General features: G+C 45.6%; 1 pseudogene; it reads right to left on the bottom strand.

The window, feature by feature from the left end:
- Positions 1 to 18,027: 18,027 nt before the first annotated feature.
- Positions 18,028 to 18,145, bottom strand: LOC135052327 (5S ribosomal RNA; annotated as a pseudogene).
- Positions 18,146 to 25,665: the final 7,520 nt, after the last annotated feature.

Here is a 25,665-nt window from a genome sequence, read left to right as displayed (position 1 = left end):
CTTAATGAGAGACAAAGGGAAATCTGAGGCAGAATGATAACAAGAGGACCTCTAACTAAGCAAACAGGCCAGGGGCTACAAGCTAACTAAAAACCTAAAGTATGTGCGGAGAAACCACCAAAGGAAAAGAACAACAAAGGAAATGCTGATCACACGCCGACACAATACCCTTGTGTACCGGCGGTGACAGCATAAGCAGAACCCTCTGCAAAACACCAGGGACAGAAACAATAATGGAATACAGCGGCCTAGGCCAACGGACGCGGGAGAGCCGCTACTCACGGAACCGGTACGAATACTGGCAAACGGACAGGAACTTCTAATGCTGCCGACACCGACTCTCAGAACTGGAGGACAGGCAGAATCCCAAACGACAGACCGGTGGACACCAGGAAACCAGAAGACTTGACCAGGGACAGGCAAAGCCACTGGAACTCAGGGCAGGAACGCCTCACAGCAGGACACAGGATCAGACACAGGAATCGACACAGGGACTGACACAGGAATCGACACAGGGACTGACACAGGAATCAACACAGGGACTGACAGGAACCAGCTCAAACTTCAAGCAGACTGCAAACCAAGGAATATCACCAGCATCTGTGAATTGCAGTCAGCCAGCATATAACAGAGAGGCCTAATTAATAATCCCATGCAGCTGCCCTGTTGCATGATTCCAAACTGACAAAATGCAATTAGCAGCCAGGTGAGGCTGAACACATGGGAACAAGCTGCAATTACACAGACTCACCAGCGGCAGCAGACAAGAGTATTCTAAAACAGAGCAACAGGAAATCCTGGCATGCAAGACAACTTTATAAACATAAAATAGGAATGAACCACTACCTGTGGTTCATAACAGTATCCCCTCCTTAAGGGTGAGCTCCGAGCACCCCATGACACCCACGGGGAACATAAACAGAAGTATAACATAAAATACAAAACAAAAATGCAAAACAGGAATGAGCCACAGCCGTGGCTCATAACAGGTAAAGTTTTACACATAGATAGCCATGCTTCATAAGTGCCTTTAAAGAAGACATAGGAGTACATTTCCCGTGGTATGTGTGATTTTGGGGTGTGAAGCAAGGCTCCACGGGAATACGGATGAAGCAAAGCACAATCTAATTCATATACAGAGAATGTGTTGAGTTCCAGAAGCCAATCAAGCGTGTACCTGATAAGGAGTGCCCTAGAATATAAAAGTAAATTTGGGAAACCAAGTCCCCCTGCAGATTTAGGTAATTGAAGTTTTGAGAGTGATATGCGAGGTTTACGGAATTTCCATATAAATTTGCTACACAATTTAGTGATCGCAAGGCAGGGACGCTATCTTTAACAGAAAGTTTGAAGGGGAGTAATTGCATAATATACGTGAGCTTAGAGAAAATGATAGATTTAATAATTTCAATCCTGCTGAGGAGGGAAAGGGGAAGATCATGCCACAATTCAGTATTAATCCTAATATTGGCAACAGCCGGCAGAAAGTTAAATTTATAAAAGGCCTCAATTTTATTAGGAATCTGTATCCCTAAATATTTAATATGTGTTGATTTGAGTTTTATAGTGTTCAGGCGGGTGTCAGTGGAAAAATCAGAAAAAGTGCCAGAGAGGGTAAGGAGTTCAGACTTGTAATAGTAATCTTATAACCAGAGAAACTTCCAAACTGTTCAATAATGTTAAGGGCCTCTGGGATGGAATGTTAGGGATGAGAAAGAAACAGTAGCATATCATCCGCAAACAGGAGACCCGTAAGTCAATATTTTTAATGCAGATGCCTTGGTATAATGGGGATGATCTGATCGCCACTGCAAGGGGCTTCAGAGTAAGGGCAAATAAAAGCGGAGATAACGGACATCCCTGCTGTGTGCCTCTCAGGACTTGAAAAGGTTCCGACATAATTCCATCACATATAATCCTGGAAGCTGAGGAGGTGTATAAAGTAGTTAACCAAAGAATAAACTGCTGGGGGAAGCCAAAACGGCGTAGGGTATCAAATAAGTGGTCCCAGTGCACCATGTCGAAGGCCTTTTCCGCATCAAGTGAGAGAATTGCTTTTGGAGTATTCGACATGGTGCACTGGGAGTCACAAACCACTGACAAAACCCGGCGAATATTGGAGACCGGGTTTCTACCCATAACAAAGCCTGTTTGATCCTGATGTACCAAAAGGGGCACTATCAATTTAAGATGATTTAATATTATTTTAGTCAATAATTTATAATCTAAATTAAGTAAAGATATGGGCCTGTAAGAAGCTGGGTCAGAAAGGTCCCTGCCTGGTTTCGGTAGAACTCTAATGTTTGCCATATTAAAATACAGTGGCATTGAATCTGTTTGTAGGATGGTATTAAAAACTAGCACTAAGCAAGGTGATATTTTTGGAGCAAGCAATTTGTAATATTCTGAAATAAAGCCGTCTGGGCCTTGGGCCTTGCCAGATTTGAGGTGTGCAATGGAGTCAAGTACCTCCTGCAGTGAGATAGGTCGGGTGAGGGAAAAACCAACCTCCTCAGGCAGTTGGACTAATGATAGGTGTTCCCAAAAATTGTCAGCTTGAGAAATATCAGAGGTCGGAAAGGAGTATAAATCAGTATAGACAGCATTGAGAACTGCGGCTATTTGTGCATTGGAGGATGTGTAAGTGTGATCAGTCAATTTCAGTGGGTGAATCGTGGAAGGAGTCCTATGGCCTTTAAGTAGATTTGACAGAAGTTTGCTGGATTTATTGCCAAATTTATGGAATTTGAATTCTTTGTAAAAAGTATGCCAAGATTCCAATTTGGAGAATATAGATTCAAATTTTGATTTTGTTAATATATATCAATCTAGAGGAAGGGGTTGGGGGAGATTTGAATTTTTGATATGAATCGGTCAGGTATTCCTGAGTTAGTTGACGTTTTTGATGGGCAGAGGAGGAAATGATTTCACCTCTGATCGCAGCCTTAGAGGCCTGCAGAAAAGAATAGGGTCAGAGGAAAAAACGTCAACATTTGTGTGGTGGAAGGAATCACACGCATTTGTGACTACAGATTTCAGTTTTGAAGAGGTGGCCACTGATGTTGGGCATCGCCACGAGATAAAAGAGTCTCTTTCCTTCATTAGAGTATATTTGACCCAGGTGACAGCGTGGTCAGAAAAAGTAATTGGTCTCCTCCACTCTCGGAAGTAATGTGTCGGAGATCAATACATAATCAATTCTGGATAATGTCCCCTTGGATGCGGAGAGACATGTATATTCTATTTCAGTTGGGTTAAGCACTCTCCAGATGTCTATTAGGTGTAGTTTGAATGCCAGGGCGTTAATCCCAAATTTTGGCAGCCATCTCGTATATATATTGGGGAATTGTTTATCTAATTGAGGAAAAGCTATTAAATTAAAGTCACCCCCAAGCAGAACTGGAAGATGAATATAAGGTGTCAGTAAGGAGGCAATTTTTTTACAAAATATTTTGGAGTAGGCGTTCGGGGCATATATGGTAAAATAGATATAATCCTGTGTGTCATGAGCCACATAGCACAGGCGATAACGACCATCAGGGTCCGATATAACATGCTTAACTTAGATAGATAGATTAGCCTTAGCAAGAATTACTAGACCGCGGGCCTTGGAGGAGTAAGGAACAGACGCCAACAGTTTCCACTGTAGGGCGTTCAATTTCTGCGTTTCTGGAGCTGTTAAGTGGGTTTCTTGCAGAAAAACAACATTGAGATGCAGCTTGGTGAGATATAACAGAATGTGTTTACGTTTTTGTGGGGCGTTTATCCCACCCACATTCCAACATCCTACTTTAAATGACATTAAACCAGATATGAAAGGTACAGATAAATGTAAATACAGACCTCAGAGTGGGATATACCATCAGGCTCAATACAGTCAGTAGTGGAATGGCACCAACATCAGCTAGGGAGTGGGGAAAGAGAGAGAATGAGAGAAAAGTAGTAAAAGAAAAAAAGAGTAGGAGAAAGACAAATAAACATAACACTCTTAATATACTTAATGTCACGATCCGGGTATCTGGACGCCATTTCTTACCCATCAGATGCCTCCTAAGGCTGGCTCAGCGCTCCAGGACCGGATCCCATCTGTTATCCTGATGTGTACATTCCTGTATCCTCTCCTGTCACTCTGGGACGCTGTCACAGTAAACGCCATATTACACCTGGCATGGCGTCTCCCGCGGCCTCCGCCGCCGTCCCTGAACTTCTGCATGCAGAGTGTCTGAGTGGCGATTACGTCAGCCGCGGCCTCCGCTGTGTCCGCGTGGTTGGATGTGCATCTGTCAGCCTGGCGCCTCCTGTCTCCGGTGGCCGGCGCCGCCATTACTGTTTTCATTACCACATGGATTACAAACCAAACTTCCCTCCAAGTGTCTGCATGGGCGCAGCCATCTTGGATTCTGTCAGCTGATCATTTCCACCAATCTGTTCTCAGTATTGATAATCTGCATAATTGCCTAGCCAATCCCTTCCTTGCTGCAGGTATAAATACACTGTGCCTGAGCAAGGAAGGCGTCAGTGCTTTGGTTGTCAAACCTAGTTCCTGTTTGTCTCTCTCCTGTGATTGTCTTCCAGGTTCCAGCTCCTGTCTCAAGACTTCCTCCATAGAGACCCGCACCAGCATTCCACCTGCGGTGTAGCCTGACTCTCCAATCCATTGTGGATTCATCTGTTTCCAGCTACAACATTACCTGCTTCCAGCTCAGCTTCCAGCAGAGTACCGCTTCCCTTAAAGGGCCGGTGTCCTTTCTACACTTTACCACTCTCCACCGGTATTATTATTTCTCCGCTCTCAAGTTCTACATTTCAGTTCATATTTCATCGCTCCCAAGTTCATTTATTATTTAACTGGTTCCAGCCAGTATCCACTCCGTGCTAACAACAGTCTGGTTCCAGCCAGTATCCACAGCAGCTGTTTTATCTTCAGCAACCCAGCTTTTCCTGGAACACCAGCTGGCACAATCCTGGGTTATCTCCATTGCTACAGTCGGGCCTGGTAAGGACTTTCCATCTAGAAGATCATAAGAACTATCTCACACTACCAGTGCCCTGTGGCCCCTGCCATCCTGTAGTACCCAGGAACTGTATTTATTCTTTGCTGACTTTTACGTTTTCTTTTACTGCTGCTGTGTTGCGGAGTTGTCATAATAAACATCATTAACTTTTATCCAAGTTGTCGTGGTCACGCCTTCGGGCAGTTATTATTCATGTTACTTACATGTCCAGGGGTCTGATACAACCTCCCAGGTTCCGGTACATCTCAGCCCCTACAACTGAGGCTGCCTCCCGTCAGCTCAGGCCCTCAGTTGTGACAGTAAGCACTGACCTAATGAATCCAGCTGGAGACCAGGATCAAGCGGCCAGGCCGATGCAAGAACTGGCAGCCCGACTAGAACATCAGGAGGCTGCACGGGGCCACATCATCCGCTGTCTCCAGGATCTCTCTACTCGGCTGGATGGGATTCAGACAACTCTCCGTGGATCAGGCGCGTCTGGTGCGTCAACCACAGTGACTCCAGCTATAACCCAACCCACCTTACCCATTTCTGCTCCACGTCTTCATCTTCCAACGCCAGCAAAATTTGACGGATCTCCAAGATTCTGCAGGGGATTTCTCAACCAGTGTGAGATTCAGTTTGAGCTACAACCTGGCAATTTTCCCAGTGACCGTACAAAAATTGCCTACATTATTTCTCTTCTCAGTGGCTCAGCCCTTGATTGGGCATCACCGTTATGGGAGAGGTCCGACACCCTGCTATCTTCCTACACTGCCTTCGTGTCAACATTCAGGCGCATCTTCGACGAGCCAGGCCGGGTAACCTCAGCTTCATCCGAGATTCTCCGTTTACGCCAGGGGTCACGTACTGTAGGACAATATCTGATACAGTTCCAGATCCTGGCATCCGAACTGGCATGGAACGACGAGGCCCTGTATGCTGCATTCTGGCATGGCTTATCTGAGCGTATTAAAGATGAGTTAGCTACCAGAGACTTACCTTCTAAGTTAGATGAGCTAATCTCACTCTGCACGAAAGTTGATTTACGTTTCAGAGAGAGAGCAACTGAGCGTGGAAGATCATCTGCTCCAAAATCTTCTGCTCCTCCTCCTCGTCAACTGTCACCATCTAAAGATGAGCCCATGCAACTTGGCCGTTCCCGTTTAACTCCTGCTGAGCGCCGAAGACGTCTCTCCGAGTTTCTCTGTCTCTATTGTGCAGCTCCGTCTCACACCATTAATGCCTGTCCCAAACGTCCGGGAAACTCCAAATCCTAGCTCGCCAAGGAGAGGGCCGGCTAGGAGTAATGATCTCCTCTCCATCTCCTCAAGATTGTAATCTCCCAGTCTCGCTTCAAGTTGCTCAACGTTATCGGAACGTCATTGCCCTCCTAGATTCCGGAGCAGCTGGGAACTTTATTACCGAAGCCTATGTTAAACGGTGGTCCCTACCCACCGAGAGACTTCCTTCGTCCATTTCTTTAACTGCCGTGGATGGCAGCAAAATTTTTGATGCAGTTATTTCTTTAAGGACTCTACCAGTTCGTCTGAGAGTGGGAGTTCTTCATTCCGAACTTATTTCTTTTTTAGTGATTCCAAGAGCCACACATCCTGTGGTCCTGGGCCTTCCATGGCTCCGTCTTCACAATCCTACAATTGATTGGACGACTACGCAAATCCTGGCATGGGGTTCCTCCTGTGCTGAGACATGTTTGTTTAAAGTATTGCCTGTCTGTTCTTCCTCCCCCAGGTCGTCTGATGTTCCACCTCCTCCATATCAAGATTTCACGGATGTGTTCAGTAAAGCTTCTGCTGATATCCTTCCTCCTCATAGAGAATGGGACTGTCCGATTGATCTCGTTCCAGGGAAGGTTCCACCTCGAGGCCGAACTTATCCGTTGTCTCTGCCTGAGACGCATTCTATGGAGGAATATATTAAAGAGAACCTAGCAAAGGGGTTCATTCGACCTTCTTCTTCTCCAGCCGGCGCAGGCTTCTTTTTTGTAAAAAAGAAAGATGGTGGTCTGCGGCCGTGCATCGACTACAGAGGTTTGAACGACATTACCATCAAGAACCGTTATCCTTTACCCCTGATTACTGAGCTCTTTGACAGAGTTAGCGGAGCTACCATCTTTACAAAGCTGGACTTGCGAGGTGCATACAATCTCATCCGGATCCGTGAGGGTGACGAGTGGAAGACCGCCTTTAACACCCGTGACGGACATTATGAGTACCTCGTCATGCCCTTCGGATTGAGCAATGCTCCAGCTGTCTTCCAGCATTTTGTCAATGAGATCTTCAGAGACATTCTATACCGTCATGTCGTGGTCTATCTAGACGATATCCTCATTTTTGCCAACGATTTAGAGGAACATCGTTTTTGGGTTAAAGAGGTTCTGTCCCGTCTCCGTGTCAATCATCTCTATTGCAAATTAGAAAAATGCGTCTTTGAAGTCAAGTCCATTCCGTTTCTAGGGTACATTGTGTCCGGTTCCGGACTAGAGATGGATCCTGAGAAACTACAAGCAATCCAAAATTGTCCGGTACCCTTAACCCTCAAAGGGGTCCAGAGGTTCTTAGGGTTCGCCAACTATTACCGAAAGTTTATACGAGACTTTTCCACCATTGTGGCGCCTATTACTGCTTTCACTAAGAAGGGTGCTAACCCGTCCAAGTGGTCTGAAGAAGCCATGCAAGCATTTCATCTTTTAAAACAAAGGTTCATCTCTGCGCCTGTTCTGAAACAGCCTGACATCGACTCTCCTTTCATCTTAGAGGTGGATGCCTCCTCCGTTGGAGTAGGAGCGGTGTTATCTCAGAGGGCTAAAGATGGCCATTTACACCCTTGCAGTTTCTTCTCCCGGAAGTTCTCCCCAGCTGAGCGCAACTATGCCATTGGCGACCAGGAGTTGCTAGCCATCAAGCTCGCTCTAGAAGAGTGGAGGTATCTGTTGGGGGGAGCTTCTCATTCAATCACCATACTTACAGACCACAAGAACCTTTTATACCTGAAGGGCGCACAATGTCTCAACCCTCGTCAGGCCAGATGGGCACTTTTCTTTTCCAGGTTCGACTTTAAACTCCAGTTCTGTCCGGGCTCTCAGAATCGCAAGGCCGATGCCCTTTCCCGCTCATGGGAGCAAGAAAATGAGTCAGAGTCTTCAGACAAGCATCCTATTATAAATCCGTTGGCATTCTCCACGGTAGGGATGGACTCTACGCCCCCATCAGGGAAAAGTTTTGTGAAGCCGATGCTAAGGAAGAAGCTCATGCATTGGGCCCATGCTTCCCGTTTTGCCGGACATACAGGTATCCAAAAAACCCTGGAGTTTATCTCTAGGTCCTATTGGTGGCCAACTCTGAAAAAGGACGTCTTGGAGTTTATTGCATCTTGCCCAAAGTGTGCCCAACATAAAGTATCCCGCCAGTCGCCTGCGGGGCAACTGGTTCCACTATCCGTTCCCCGTCGACCATGGACCCACTTGTCGATGGATTTCATTACAGACTTACCCATGTGCAACAAGTTCAATACCATCTGGGTGGTAGTTGACCGGTTCACCAAGATGGCACACTTCATTCCTCTCACCGGTCTTCCGTCAGCTTCCAAGTTGGCTCAAGTATTCATACAAGAGATCTTCCGACTCCACGGTCTTCCTGAAGAAATTATCTCAGATCGAGGAGTTCAATTCACAGCCAAATTCTGGCGAAGTTTATGTCAAGTCCTCCAAGTCAAGCTAAAGTTTTCCACGGCTTACCATCCTCAGACCAATGGTCAAACCGAGAGAGTGAATCAGGACTTGGAGGCCTTCCTCCGCATCTATGTGTCCTCCTCTCAAGATGACTGGGTTCAATTACTTCCCTGGGCCGAGTTCTGTCATAACAACCAGTATCATTCTTCATCTGCTTCAACACCATTCTTCACTAACTTTGGATTCCACCCTAAAGTCCCTGAGTTCCAACCGCTTCCAGCAACTTCTGTTCCCGCAGTGGATATCACCTTGCATCAGTTTGCCAATATCTGGAAGAGCGTACGATCAGCTCTGCTCAAGGCATCGTTCAGGTACAAGAAGTTTGCGGATAAGAAGCGTCGAGCAGTTCCTGCTCTCAAGGTGGGTGATCGGGTATGGTTATCCACGAAGAATTTGAGGTTAAGAGTTCCCAGTATGAAGTTTGCACCTCGCTATATCGGTCCTTTCAAGATTGAACAAGTCATCAATCCTGTTGCTTACAGACTCCAGTTGCCTCCCTTCTTAAAAATACCCAGGACATTCCATGTTTCCCTGTTGAAACCGCTGATCTTGAATCGGTTTCATTCCTCACTTCCTCCAACTCCGAAAGTCCAAACTCAACGAGGCGTTGAGTATGAAGTGGCCAAGATCCTGGACTCACGTCACCGTTACGGTCAACTACAATATCTTATTGACTGGAAGGGTTATGGTCCTGAGGAACGTTCATGGACCAATGCTTCTGATGTCCATGCTCCTGCCTTGGTCCGGAGATTCCATTCCAAGTTTCCTCAAAAGCCAAAGAAGTGTCCTGGGGCCACTCCTAAAGGGGGGGTGCTGTCACGATCCGGGTATCTGGACGCCATTTCTTACCCATCAGATGCCTCCTAAGGCTGGCTCAGCGCTCCAGGACCGGATCCCATCTGTTATCCTGATGTGTACATTCCTGTATCCTCTCCTGTCACTCTGGGACGCTGTCACAGTAAACGCCATATTACACCTGGCATGGCGTCTCCCGCGGCCTCCGCCGCCGTCCCTGAACTTCTGCATGCAGAGTGTCTGAGTGGCGATTACGTCAGCCGCGGCCTCCGCTGTGTCCGCGTGGTTGGATGTGCATCTGTCAGCCTGGCGCCTCCTGTCTCCGGTGGCCGGCGCCGCCATTACTGTTTTCATTACCACATGGATTACAAACCAAACTTCCCTCCAAGTGTCTGCATGGGCGCAGCCATCTTGGATTCTGTCAGCTGATCATTTCCACCAATCTGTTCTCAGTATTGATAATCTGCATAATTGCCTAGCCAATCCCTTCCTTGCTGCAGGTATAAATACACTGTGCCTGAGCAAGGAAGGCGTCAGTGCTTTGGTTGTCAAACCTAGTTCCTGTTTGTCTCTCTCCTGTGATTGTCTTCCAGGTTCCAGCTCCTGTCTCAAGACTTCCACCATAGAGACCCGCACCAGCATTCCACCTGCAGTGTAGCCTGACTCTCCAATCCATTGTGGATTCATCTGTTTCCAGCTACAACATTACCTGCTTCCAGCTCAGCTTCCAGCAGAGTACCGCTTCCCTTAAAGGGCCGGTGTCCTTTCTACACTTTACCACTCTCCACCGGTATTATTATTTCTCCGCTCTCAAGTTCTACATTTCAGTTCATATTTCATCGCTCCCAAGTTCATTTATTATTTAACTGGTTCCAGCCAGTATCCACTCCGTGCTAACAAAAGTCTGGTTCCAGCCAGTATCCACAGCAGCTGTTTTATCTTCAGCAACCCAGCTTTTCCTGGAACACCAGCTGGCACAATCCTGGGTTATCTCCATTGCTACAGTCGGGCCTGGTAAGGACTTTCCATCTAGAAGATCATAAGAACTATCTCACACTACCAGTGCCCTGTGGCTCCTGCCATCCTGTAGTACCCAGGAACTGTATTTATTCTTTGCTGACTTTTACGTTTTCTTTTACTGCTGCTGTGTTGTGGAGTTGTCATAATAAACATCATTGACTTTTATCCAAGTTGTCGTGGTCACGCCTTCGGGCAGTTATTATTCATGTTACTTACATGTCCAGGGGTCTGATACAACCTCCCAGGTTCCGGTACATCTCAGCCCCTACAACTGAGGCTGCCTCCCGTCAGCTCAGGCCCTCAGTTGTGACACTTAAATAGAAGAATACCAACAAGAGCAACGGAAAGTTGCACAACAGAATTGAACTTTTGGGCCCGTGCACCCTATAATAAGATGAATACTATGAGCATCACAATGTGCAATATATTAGAAAAAAAGAAGTTTCCTTTGCTCAAGGTAGCAGTATAAAGGTATGGTAAGCTACTGTGCAGTGGTGGAATAAAGCAACAGGTACACATATATGTATATAACGGAAGCACATGTAATATCAGGAAAAACAGTAGCTAGTGTACTTTGTTATGTAAAGAAAAAGAACGTATCAAAACAGTCACAGAATAAATTGAACAGGACAGCTGAGAATAGGCAATCAATGAGTAGAACTTTTCAACGTGTGACCCAGCTGGAAAAAATGACAGAACCAGGTATGCAGCCAATCTGAGCAATATTAGTCATAGTCTAACATATGGGAAGAATGGCGTCGGTCTGCAAAGCTTTCACTGAGATACACGTCCACGTCCTAGGGGTTTAAAAAATCTTTGAATGTGGAGCCAGCAAAGATCCGCAACCTGGCTGGATATAATAAAGCAAATTTGCGGCCATCCTGAATCAAGCGGGTGCATATCGGGGAAAACTCCTTCCTTGCTTTTGCTAATTCGGCCAAGTAGTCCTGGAAAATCAGGATCGTATGCCCCTCCCATTTGAGATTTCTCAATTTGTGGGATGCTACTCATAACACTTCCTTATGTAGATAAGTTAGAGTTTTAAAGATGACCGCCCTGGGGCAAGCCCCCTCCTGCGGCCGACCAAGTCGGTACATCTGTCTTGAACCTGTAGCAGAGTAGGGAGTGTGAGTTTAATGAAATCATACAGCTTCTGTCCTTTCACTAGTTCAGGCAGGTTATTATGCCTGGACCTGTTTTCAAGGTCTTTGATTTTGTTATGGAGCTGATAAATTTCTTTTGCTTGTCTGTGAGATTCCTGTTTAAGGTCAGAAACTTCAGCAAAATTCTCACCCACCCTGTGTTCAGTCATAAGTAGCCTGTGCTGCAGTTGGGAGATTTTTCTATTGATAAAAAATGGTTCCCGTATAGTACCGGAGCCAAAGAGAAAAAATAAAGACTATATGTCTCTTCTGGGGCACACTTTTATTGAAAATTATGTAATGTGTTCTGTTTAAAATATAACTTTTATTTGCAACCCTCTTAAAATAATGGCTTTGAGGCAAAAATAAGATTTTACTTACCGGTAAATCTATTTCTTGTAGTCCGTAGTGGATGCTTGGGACTCCGTAAGGACCATGGGGAGTAGACGGGCTCCGCAGGAGACAGGGCACTTTAAGAAAGAATTTGGATACTGGTGTGCTCTGGCTCCTCCCTCTATGTCCCTCCTCCAGACCTCAGTTAGAGAAACTGTGCCCGGAAGAGCTGACAGTACAAGGAAAGGATTTTGGAATCCAGGGCAAGACTCATACCAGTCACACCAATCACACCGTATAACTTGTGATAAACTTACCCAGTTAACAGTATGAACAACAACGGAGCATCAGATCAACCCTGATGCAACCACAACATAACCCTTATTTAAGCAATAACTATATACAAGTATTGCAGAAGAAGTCCGCACTTGGGACCGGCGCCCAGCATCCACTACGGACTACGAGAAATAGATTTACCGGTAAGTAAAATCTTATTTTCTCTAACGTCCTAGTGGATGCTGGGGACTCCGTAAGGACCATGGGGATTATACCAAAGCTCCCAAACGGGCGGGAGAGTGCGGATGACTCTGCAGCACCGAATGAGCAAACACAAGGTCCTCCTCAGCCAGGGTATCAAACTTGTAAAACTTTGCAAAAGTGTTTGAACCTGACCAAGTAGCTGCTCGGCAAAGCTGTAATGCCGAGACCCCTCGGGCAGCCGCCCAAGAAGAGCCCACCTTCCTTGTGGAGTGGGCTTTTACTGATTTTGGAAGCGGCAATCCAGCCGCAGAATGAGCCTGCTGAATCGTGTTACAGATCCAGCGAGCAATAGTTTGCTTTGAAGCAGGAGCACCCAGCTTGTTGGATGCATACAGGATAAACAGCGACTCAGTTTTCCTGACTCTAGCCGTTCTGGCTACATAAACCTTCAAAGCCCTGACCACATCCAGCAACTCGGAATCCTCCAAGTCACGAGTAGCCACAGGCACCACAATAGGTTGGTTCATATGAAAAGATGACACCACTTTTGGCAGAAATTGTGGACGGGTCCGCAATTCTGCCCTGTTCATATGGAAAACCAGATAGGGGCTTTTATGTGACAATGCCGCTAATTCTGACACACGCCTAGCTGAAGCCAAGGCTAATAGCATGACCACCTTCCCCGTGAGAAATTTTAACTCCACGGTTTTGAGTGGCTCAAACCAGTGTGATTTCAGGAAACTCAACACCACGTTAAGATCCCAAGGTGCCACTGGAGGCACAAAAGGGGGCTGAATATGCAGCACTCCCTTTACAACGTCTGAACTTCAGGAAGAGAAGCCAGTTCTTTTTGAAAGAAAATGGATAGGACCGAAATCTGGACCTTAATGGAACCCAATTTCAGGCCCAAAGTCACTCCCGACTGTAGGAAGTGAAGGAAATGGCCAAGCTGGAATTCCTCCGTAGGGGCATTCCTGGCCTCACACCAAGCAACATATTTCCGCCATATACGGTGATAATGTTGAGCCGTCACATCCTTCCTAGCCTCTATCAGCGTAGGAATGACCTCATCTGGAATGCCTTTTTCTGCTAGGATCCGGCGTTCAACCGCCATGCCGTCAAACGCAGCCGCGGTAAGTCTTGGAACAGACAGGGCCCCTGTTGCACAAGTCCTGTCTTAGAGGCAGAGGCCACGGGTCCTCTGTGAGCATTTCTTGCAGATCTGGATACCAAGTACTTCTTGGCCAATCCGGAACAAAGAGTATTGTTCTCACTCCTCTTTTCCTTATGATTCTCAGCACCTTGGGTATGAGAGGAAGAGGAGGAAATACATAGACCGACGGGAACACCCACGGTGTCACCAGTGCGTCCACTGCTATCGCCTGAGGGTCTCTTGACCTGGCGCAATATCTCTGTAGCTTTTTGTTGAGGCGGGATGCCATCATGTCCACCTGTGGCAGTTCCCACCGACTTGCAATCTGCATGATGAATTCTTGATGAAGTCCCCACTCTCCCGCGTGGAGGTTGTGCCTGCTGAGGAAGTCTGCTTCCCAGTTGTCCACTCCCGGAATGAACACTGCTGACAGTGCGCTTACGTGATTCTCCGCCCAGCGAAGAATTCTGGTGGCTTCTACCATCGCCACCCTGCTCCTTGTGCCGCCTTGGCGGTTTACATGAGCCACTGCGGTGATATTGTCTGACTGAATCAGAACCGGTTGGTCGCGAAGCAGGGTCTCCGCTTGACTTAGGGCGTTGTATATGGCCCTTAGTTCCAGGATATTGATGTGAAGGCAAGTGTCCTGCCTTGACCACAGCCCTTGGAAATTTCTTCCCTGTGTGACTGCCCCCCACCCTCGGAGGCTTGCATCCGTGGTCACCAGGACCCAGTCCTGAATGCCGAATCTGCGACCTTCGAGAAGGTGAGCACTCTGCAGCCACCACAGGAGAGACACCCTGGCCCTGGGGGATAGGGTGATTAACCGATGCATCTGAAGATGTGATCCGGACCACTTGTCCAGTAAGTCCCATTGGAAGGTCCTCACATGGAACTTGCCGAAGGGAATGGCCTCGTATGATGCCACCCTCCTTCCCAGGACTCGAGTGCAGTGATGCACTGACACCTGTTTTGGTTTTAATAGATTCCTGACCAGTGTCACGAGCTCCTGAGCTCTCTCTATCGGGAGATAAACCCTTTTCTGGTCTGTGTCTAGGATCATGTCTAGGAGAGGCAGATGAGCTGTAGGAACCAACTGCGACTTTGCAATATATAGAATCTAGCCGTGTTGCCGTTACAATTCCAGAGAAAGTGATACGCTGTTCAGCAACTGTTTTCTTGATCTCGCTTTTATGAGGAGATCGTCCAAGTACGTGATAATAGTGACACCTTGCTTCCGCAGGAGCACCATCATTTCTGCCATTACCTTGGTGAATATTCTCAAGGCCGTGGAGAGACCAAACGGCAACGTCTGAAATTGGTAATGACAATCCCGTACCACAATTCTGAGGTACGCCTGATGAGGTGGATAAATGGGGACATGAAGGTATGCATCCTTTATGTCCCGAGTCACCATAAAATCTCCCCCTTTCAGGCTTGCAATGACCGCTCTTAGCGATTCCATCTTGAACTTGAACCTTTTCAGGTATATGTTCAGGGATTTTAAATTCAATATGGGTCTGACCGAACCGTCTGGTTTCGGGACTACAACATGGTAGAATAATAACCCCCTCCTTGTTGAAGGAGGGGAACCTTGACCACCACCTGTTGAAGATACAATTTGTGAATTGCAGTTAACACTGTTTCCCTCTCGTGGGGGGAAGCCGGCAGGGCCGTTGGTGAGGGGGCATCTTCTCAAAGTCCAGCTTGTATCCCTGAGACACAATATCTTTTGCCCAGGGATCTAACAGGGAGTGAACCCACTTGTGGCGGAACTTACGAAGGCGTGCCCCCACCGGGCCTAGCTCCGCCTGTGGAGCCCCAGCGACATGCGGTGGATTTTTGTAGAGGCCGTGGAGGACTTCTGTTCCTGGGAACTAGCTGTGTTGTGCAGCTTCTTTCCTCTGCCCCCGCCTCTGGCAAGAAAGGACGCACCTCGGACTTTCTTGTTTCTTTATTCGAAAGGCTGCATTTGATAATGTCGTGCTTTCCTAGGCTGTGCAGGAATATAAGGCAAAATATCAGAATTACCAGCTATAGCTGTGGAGACCAGGTCCGAAAACCCTTCTCCACACAATCCTCAGCCTTCCATATGCCTCTTAAGTCGGCATCATCTGTCCTTTTACAGGACACGTCAAGCAGAAATCGACATAGCTTTGACTCTAGGACCCAGTATACTCATGTCTCTTTGGGCATGTTTTATATATACATATCTCTTAAGACAGCATCTTTAATATATATATATATATATCTCTATATATACATATATATATCTATATACATACTAGGGTCTCAATCTCTGCTGATAAGGTACCTGTCCACGCTGCCACTGTGCTATAAACCCATGCGGACACAATCGCCGGTCTGAGTAGTGTACCAGAATGTGCACGCTATCTGCAGGATCCCTGAGAATAGCTGTTACGTCAGGGCTACCTTTTGGGCAAACGTGGCACCCTAGGGGAAGATTCCCATCATATCCTGGCCCTAGTGGGGAAAGGATACTGCCTGAGAATTCTTTGTGGGAAGCTGCAGTCTCTTGTCTGGAGATTCCCGCTCTTTTTCTTCATGAGAGGAGGGAAATTTACCTCAGCTTTCTTCCCCTTAAACATGTGTACCCTTGTGTCAGGGACAGATGAGTCATCAGTGATATGCAAATCAACATTTATTACAATAACCACATATTGAATACTTTTCTGCCATTTTGGCTGTAACTTTGCATTATCGTAGTCGACACTGGAGTCAAACTCCGTGTCGATATCAGTGTCTATTATTTTGGATAGTGATCATTGAGAGACTCTGAAGGTCTCTGCGACATAGGGACAGACATGGGTAGATTTCCTGTCTGTTCTCTAATATTTTGTGCAATAAATTCACCTTAGCACTTAATTACACATATCCAAACAGGTGTCGGCATTGTCGACGGAGACACCCTCTCCACACATATTTGCTCCATCTCCTCCTTAGGGGAGCCTTTTACCTCAGACATGTCGACACACACATACCGATACACCACACACTCAGGGAATGCTCATCTGAAGACAATTCCCCCATAAGGCCCTTTGGAGAGACAGAGAGAGAGTATGCCAGCACACACCCCAGCGCTATAAACCCAGGAATAACACAGTAACTTAATGTTAACCCAGTAGCTGTTGTTTATATTGATTTTTGTGCCTAATTATGTGCCCCCCTCTCTTTTTACCCTCTTCTACCGTGTAACTGCAGGGGAGAGACTGGGGAGCTTCCTCTCAGCGGTGCTGTGGAGAAAAAACATGGCGCTGGTGAGTGCTGAGGAAGAAGCCCCGCCCCCTCGACGGCAGGCTTCTGTCCCGCTTTCATGTACAATTTTGGCGGGGGCTCATACATATATACAGTGCCCAACTGTATATTATGCAAACTTTTGCCAAAGAGGTCTCTAATTGCTGCCCAGGGCGCCCCCCCCCCCTGCGCCCTGCACCCTTACAGTGACCGGAGTATGTGGGTGTAGTGTGGGAGCAATGGCGCACAGCTGCAGTGCTGTGCGCTACCTCATATGAAGACTGGAGTCTTCTGCCGCCGATTTCAAAGTCTTCTTGCTTCTGTCACCGGCTTCTGTCTTCCGGCTCTGCGAGGGGGACGGCGGCGTGGCTCCGGGATCGGACGACCAAGGGTGCGATCCTGTGTATGATCCCTCTGGAGCTAATGGTGTCCAGTAGCCTAAGAAGCAGGACCTATCTTCAGTGAGTAGGGCTGCTTCTCTCCCCTCAGTCCCACGTAGCAGAGAGTCTGTTGCCAGCAGATCTCTCTGAAAATAAAAAACCTAACAAAATACTTTCTTTTATAGCAAGCTCAGGAGAGCTCACTAAGTAGCACCCAGCTCGTCCGGGCACAGATTCAAACTGAGGTCTGGAGGAGGGACATAGACGGAGGAGCCAGAGCACACCAGTATCCAAATTCTTTCTTAAAGTGCCCTGTCTCCTGCGGAGCCCGTCTACTCCCCATGGTCCTTACGGAGTCCCCAGCATCCACTAGGACATTAGAGAAAAGAAAAAAAGAAGAAATACTAACAATTAAAGATAACCTTATCAATCCAAGTAAACATCACATGATGTAATCTAAGTTTGGCTTAATGGCTCTGTGAACGAAAATATGTATGTGTCTCCAATATTGAAAATTATATATATTATATATGTATGTATAATGTCTTCTTCCTGAAATTGTGACAGTATAACCTATAATAGGGATATACCAGGAAGAAGAAAAATCTACAGTATGACATGTACCGGGCTCCACCCTAATCCCTGAATGGATATAAATTACACAAAAATATGGATATGTAATTATGAGTGGTTCTAGATCCTGTGTCCTTGGCTCGGATAAAAATACCTGCAGTACCTGGTATTCCCTGGTGGTCTCCCAACCAGGTACTGACCTGGCTCACAGTGCTTGGCTTCCAAGATCAGACGAGGTTGGGCATACTCAGTATGGTTTGACCGCAGGTAGATATATCACACATGATGACACCAGGAACCTTGTATTGTGGACTCTGAGAGAAATCCCAAAAGTTTCTTGTAGAAATCCAAAGTTTCTTGTAGGATTATTAAATGCTCCCAAATCAAGAAACCAGTGATGCCTGGTATTCTCTGATGGTCTCCCAGACCTGGTACTGAAATTGGCCACTTGGTCTTGGCTTCAAAAAATCTGATGAAGTGAGGCCTCTTTCGTGTTGTAGACCTTGGGTGGATAAATCACATCTAATAATTGCTGGAAGTCATATAGAAACCAAGACAGTAGGGGGCTATAATCTGGAGGTGTGTGATGGGGCTCCCCAGGTTTGTAGAAGTCCTGAAGGAATGATGGTGTGACCCTGCTGTGATATAGGTGAGGTATAAAGGAAAAAGGGGTGAGATATAGAAAGAGTATCAGAAAGAAAAAGAGGGAGGAAAAAGGGAATCAGGTTTTGTTGCACACCACTTCTGCTTTTTAATCATCTGCCTGGGCATCGAATGAAAAAATGAGAGGGTGGTGAGAGACAACACTGATACCGAAGAAAGATAGGGATTTATTTATACACACTACCTGTTGTTCTTTAGTAAAATGATAACTTTTTACTATTAAAGCTGGAGCTTTGGTCATATCATAAGGGGGTGCAGTGTGTTCTCCACAACCACGATTTTTGACCATGTCATATGTGACGGGCACTGGGACAAATCCTACATTTCCTTGTCCTCTTGGGACGTGACTGCAAATCCAACAGTCTGAAAGGTTTGCACCTTTACCCAGCAATGTATGATAGGTATCGAGAGGGTGTGTATGTACCGTGTGTGAGGGGTCACCCTTGCACCATTCTTCACATGTTGCCTCTGAATTAGGCCCACAATACCTACTAATACACTCTTCTACTGCTGTCTTTTGCTTACAGTTGTTTCTTGTTGTACCCACTGATCTGCGTCTTCTAGGTTTATATGCATTTACTGGAGTATTTGGTGAAGTCATAACGGTAGACATTTCTGATAAAATAGGGAGGATTACTGATTCATTTATATTTCCCTTTGTGTCATTACCCTTGGTATGGTTACCATCTATGGCCCTGTCACGTGACTCCTCATAATAGTATGGATCAAGTATTAATGACCATATAAGGATAACCATGCCAACAATAAGGACTGAATAACACATTATACATGCCCACAGACCCATGTCTGGTCTGGCGCTTATGAGATGATATCTGTACATTCTGATTGTGTATCGTGATTGGATAATACTTCCTTTGTCACTTTCTTGCAATGTGATGCATGTACCCACGAATCCCTTCCACACAATTTGACCGACGTGGCTGTCGTCAACAGGACTTGGAATGGACCTTCAAATCTGGGTTCTAGAGACTTTCTTACGTGTTTCTTAGTGACCACCCAATCACCTGGCTTCAGTTCATGCGTTTCCTGTGACTTGTTAGGATCTGGAATAGAACCAAAAACTTTGTTGTGCATTTTGGTTAGTTGCTGTTGTATATGTATTACATACTGAGCTAAGTCACCATGCTCATGTTGCAATTGTTGAGTAAAATAACAGCCTGTCCTAGCTGCAGTACCAAAAAGGGTTTCATACGGTGTTAACCCATGCTTTCCACTGGAAATATTTCTGACTGAGAAAAGAGCTATGGGCAAGCATTCTAACCACGTTTTACTTGTTTCTGCCACTAATTTCTGTAGCTTCAATTTTAGGGTATAGTTCGTGCGTTCCACGTGACCACTGCTTTGGGGATGATAAGCTGTGTGGAAGGCCTGGGTAACCCCTAAATCAGATAAAATTTTGCCCAATATCTCTCCTGTAAAATGAGTACCTCTGTCACTTTCAATAACTTCAGGTACTCCAAACCTGCATATTACTTCTTGCATTAACTTCTTTGCAACTGTTTTAGCATTTGCTGCTCTGCAAGGCCAAGCTTCAACCCAATTAGAGAATAGGTCTTTGCACACAAGTACATTTTCATACCCAGAACATTTAGGTAACTGGATAAAGTCTATTTGTAATCTCTGAAAGGGGTAGCAAGTTTGTGGGGTACTTTTTGCTGGTACCCTCACAACCTTTCCTGGGTTATGTAAAGCACAAGTTACACACCCTGCAACATAAGCCTGTGCTGCTTGTGTGAAACCTGGTGCTACCCAATTCTGGTTTAAAATCCTCACCATAGCATCTCTGGATTGGTGAGTTTTTCCATGCAATATTTGTGCTAAGACTGGGTAAAGTGAGCGTGGTAAACAGATATGGTTTTCCACCATCCATCTGTCACCGTGTATTCGCCCACCTAATTTTCCCCAATCCTTTTTCTCCTTGCCTAAGGCCTGAGCTTGTAATTTGCACAATAACTGTAAGTCTAATGACTCTGGTGTGACAGTTAACATCACCTGAGTGTCTGGCAGAGGCTGGACTGCTGCAGCTTTTGCAGCCTGATCAGCTAGAGCATTTCCTCTGACCTCTGCAGTATCCTCTTTAGTGTGCGCTTTGACCTTTATAACTGCTAATTTCTTTGGCAATTGAAAGGCAGCAAATATTGCCCTAATACAGTCTGCATGTTTTATTGGTTTTCCTGAAGAACCTATAAAATCTCTCCTCTTCCAGATAACTGTATAGTCATGGGCAATACCAAAGCAGTACCTTGAGTCTGTATAAACGTTAACTGTTTGACCTTCAGCATAAATACAGGCTGCTATCAGTGCCCTAAGTTCTGCCTCCTGGGCTGAACTTCCTGATGGCAAGGGTTCCTGTATTAAGATGTCTGTTTCTGTGGTAACTGCAAAACCTGTATGCTGGTCCCCATCCACATAGTACCTGGAGCCATCCACAAATAACTGTAAATCTGCATTTAGTAGAGGATGTTCCTGTATTTCTGGTGTACTTGCGGTTTCAAGATTCATTAACTCTATACAATCATGTTCTTGATCGTGTATAGAAATTGAAAAATTTGATTGGTTTTCTGTGCCTGTCATTTCATCATCACTCGCACCATTCCCCTCTTTTGAAACCAGCGGCAATAATGTAGCTGGGTTCAAAGAAGTACAACGTTTGATAGTGACATTGGATGGTGTAAGCAATGCTACTTCATATTTGGTTAGTCTAGCAGCAGATAAATGTTTAGTCTGCGCTTGGTTCAGAATTTCAGTCACTGAGTGAGGCACCTGTACAGTTAAGGGATGACCCAGAATAATATCAGCAGCCTTGTCTAACAGTAACGCTGCTGCTGCTACTGACTTGACACATGTTGGTGCTGCCCGTATGACTGGGTCTAACTGTACTGAGTAATACGCTAGGGGTCGCTGTTTGTCACAATGTACCTGCGTTAATATTCCTTGCGCATGGCCTGAAATTTTACAACAAAGCAAATTGAAAGGCCTTGCATAATCAGGAAGTCCTAATGCTGGTGCTGATATTATGTCTGTTTTTAACTGACAAAAAGCATCTAGCTGTTCTTGTGTCATGAGTAATGCACCTTGTGCATTTTGTCCCTTTAGGGCATCATATAACACTTGTAGTTTCCGTGATGCGCTTACAATCCACTCTCTGCAATAAGTGATTAGTTCTAAAAAGGATCTGAGTTGTTTAAGTGTCTGAGGAGGTTTAACTGATGAAATTACATTTCTCCTCTCTGTAGTAATGTGTTTAGCATTAGCAGAAATACAATGACCCAAAAATTGTATTTTGGCTTGTGCATACTGTAACTTGTCCTTGGATACCTTGCAATTCTTTTTGTGTAAAAATGACAACAAGGAATATGTATCTTGTTCACATTTTTGTCTGTCATCTGCACACAAAAGTAGGTCATCTACATATTGTATCAGTACTGTGGACGCATTTTCTGGTGCCCATTCCTGAAGGACCAATGCCATAGCCTCGCTAAATCCACTGGGACTTACTGCTCCTCCCTGAGGCAATCTTGTCCAGCAGTACTGCTGTCCCTTAAAAGTAAAGGCTAGCAGTAACTGACTATCCTCAGTAATGGGCACACTGAAAAATGCGTTGGCGAGATCGAGGACAGTGAATACTGTAGCACTAGTTGGAATCTGATTGAGAAGTGTGTGCGGGTTGGGAACAATAGGACTATCTATGATCATCCTTTTGTTGACCTCCCGTAGGTCATGTATAAGCCTGTAAGAGGGCTTATCATTTATTTGGGAACGTTTTTTAATGGGAAACAGAGGCGTATTCCAAGGGGACCTGCATGTCTTAAGGACCCCTGCCTTAACATAATCCCCAATTTAATTCCCTATCGCTTCCACCTGTTCACTATTTAGGGGATACTGTTTCATTCTAACTGGTTGTACATTGGGCTTCAATTTGATAGCCACTGGTGTTACTGGGAGTAAACCCACATCTACTTTACTGCTGGACCACAGGTCCTGTGGTAATGTTTGAAGCAAGTCAGGAAGTGAAGTACTTGAGGAGTTACACTCCTGAGATGAGACAAACATGTAAGTATCAAAAGCAATTCTTTGGTTGTCACAAGCATGAGTTGAAATCGACACAGTTCCATTTTTAAATATTATACAGGCTTCTAGAGCAGATAAAAGATCTGCTCCTATCAAATTTACTGGGCAGTTCTCAGATATGAGAAACTGTGTGACAACTGATTTACCTTCTGGGCCAGAAACTTTTACTGGTTTGGATTATTGTAGGAACTGTGTTTGACCATGTAAACCTGTAGCAGGTACTTGGTCAACTGAAATTAGATTAGATTTTTGGGCACTAAGTCTTTCCTTATTACAGATCTGGCTGTCCACCAAACACCTGATGGTTGGACCTCCATCAAGAGTTAGAGGTAAATTACATTGGGGTCCTGCCTTAGATACTCTGCAGGGAAAGGTGGGCACTCGGGGGCCGTGTTCCTAATCTGATTTGGGCTTGTCTAGGGAATTTTGACTGCTCTGAAATGGTTTCTGCAAATTGGCTTGCTGATTTTTCCATTTGCGACAGTCCTTTTTAAGATGACCCTTTTTATTGCAGGCAAAACACAGATCCAGTCTCCTTGCTGTTTCAGCAGTGGATCTGAATTTCCTATCAGAGCCCTGTTTTTTTGGTAACTTGTTGGAATTTACCTGGTGCTTGTTGCACCAGATAAATAGTCTGTGAAACTGACTTCTTTTTGCCAGCCTTTTCCTGATTATTATGTTCAATGGCACGCAAGTTAGTGAGCATCACATCTGGAGCCAATGTCCCTGCTTCTGGCCTACTACGGTACAATTCTTCCTTTAGGGCGGGGGATAGGCCATTAAGGAAGGCAGTCTTGAATACTCTAATGTCTCTAGGCGCTGTCATATTAAAGCCTTGATCAGTATGGCGTCTATGCATGATATCATAGTACTGCTGTACAGATTCTGTTTTAATTTGCCTGTGTTCTTGAGCTGCTGGTGCATTCTCTACCAGGAGATTGCAGAAAAGTTCACATCTTTCTATCCACGTCTGGCCAGAAGCGCAAGCTTTGCGCTCGTTTTCAGCAGGTATGGCAATTGCTGCACCTGGAGGGCCAGGCTGCATTTGCTCTATTTGACCTGCAATCAGATCTCCTGCAGAGGCTTTTGTTACTTCATCTAGATCTAGCCATGTAGCATTATAAATTGTTCTTAATCTTTTAACCTGCCTAAGGAACCCCATGGGTTGAAGTTTGATATCTGGTATGTCCTTAATTATTGTTAACAGTTCTGAATTTGTCCATGGCTTGTACCATGTTGTGGTTCTGCACCACTCCGCCTGCGCTGCGTTATCACCCGCAGCTGCTACAGCAGGTGTGATTGAATCTTGTGTACATACCGGATACAATCCATAGGGGACTGATCCCACAGGTACAGTATATGCTGGAGGTGCAGATGCCAGGGCATCCGCATCTCCAAGTATATTTTGTAGGTTTCTTATTTTAAGTAATGGCAACCATTCACTGATAGATTTTTTTAAACCTAACGGATTTCCTAACATTTGGTCCTTCACAGGGTTTACATTTGTGAGACCAGGGTGTCTGACAAACTGGACATATTGTGTCATCTGGTGGGTTACAATGTCCACAATTTGGACTTGCCCAGTAAGGATACCCTTTGGTTTTCTTGGAACCTCTACGTCTCATTGTTTCCTGTCTTGATGTGTCTGCATCATCCCAGTCATCCAAACTTATTAGGGACAGTTGTTCCTGAATTTGGTCTACCTCTTCTAACTCTTTTTCATACTGAAGTAATTCACCCATGTCAATCCACAACTCAAGCCTATGCTCCAGTTTATTATCCTTCACATATCTCCCATAGGTTACTCTAATCTGTTTCAACCTATCCGGGTCCAGAGTGCCATCAGTAGTCACTCCTGCCCATTGAAACAATCGTCTCATACCCTTCAAGCATTGCTCACCATGTACATTCTTCATAATGTCCATGGCACTCCGAGGTGCTTCATCCGAAGGATAAGTATTTGTATTTCCCATTCTTATGGCCAGTAAGTATTCAAAATCCAGGAAATATCAGTAGCCTGGATCTAACGGATCCTCAGAGATATAACTGTGAGGAAAATTGCCTGGAACAGAGGTGATTTGTAACCAATTTTAACCTATGTCACTATCCTTTGCAATGAAATGACATCTCATCAATATGAACACATCATCTGGGTTTTCTCTATTTTCCCAAACCCCTTCTTCTGCAGAGTACACTACTGCTTTTAAAACAAATGGATGTCCCTCCACTAACTTATGTATGATAGCTATGCAGACACAATCCTGACAGGATATTTAACTTGCATTCATTGCTCGCACTAGTCTGTGGTTACAGATCACGGAAGAGAGAGAGAGAAAAAAAAAGTTTTAAATGACTTCCGTTCCTGATTTTTTTCCCCTTAACTCTGTACGCTATAATTTTTAAAGCGACAGGACGTGCTTTATGGTACTAGCAAGGTATGCAAGTCAGATGCAATGATATTCTACTGTGAGTACAACTTAGACTCAAAGGGCTAAAACACACTACCTGGCATTTGCCGGCCGGGAAAAAGCCGGACGGCTTTTTCCCGTGCCGGCATTGTAGTTAACAGTGTGAGGGCTAGGGTCCCTTCACACTGCACGGCCCCGGCCCGGCTGCCGGGTTGCAGCCGGGTCTCACCACTGGAAGATCCGGCGGCCGGGCGGCCGCCGGGCCGTCTTTGCAGCCAGTGAACCGTGTGTGTGAAGGGGAGCTTTCACACACAACGGTTTTTTCTGAAGCCGTGTCTGATGCTGCACATGCGCACAGCATCGCACACGGCTCAAAGCAGTCCTGTGTGCGAGACTCTGCCGGTTTCTCCCGGATGGCAAAAAGCCGGACAAAGTTTGTCCGGCTTTTTGCCATCCGGGAGAAACCGGACAGTGTGTTACAGCCCTTATATTGTGTACAATATACTGCTCTGAATCTTTCAATTCAGAAAGTATATCTGACCACTTCCTTCCAATGTCTCTAACTGTAGGAATGAAATGGCAACAAATTGGTGCAAAAATGTCAAATCCTTCTTCCCAAGGTTCAG

The sequence above is a fragment of the Pseudophryne corroboree genome, chromosome 2, assembly GCF_028390025.1.
Source record: "Pseudophryne corroboree isolate aPseCor3 chromosome 2, aPseCor3.hap2, whole genome shotgun sequence".
NCBI lineage: Eukaryota > Metazoa > Chordata > Amphibia > Anura > Myobatrachidae > Pseudophryne > Pseudophryne corroboree.
This window is presented reverse-complemented; position numbering and strand designations above follow the sequence as displayed.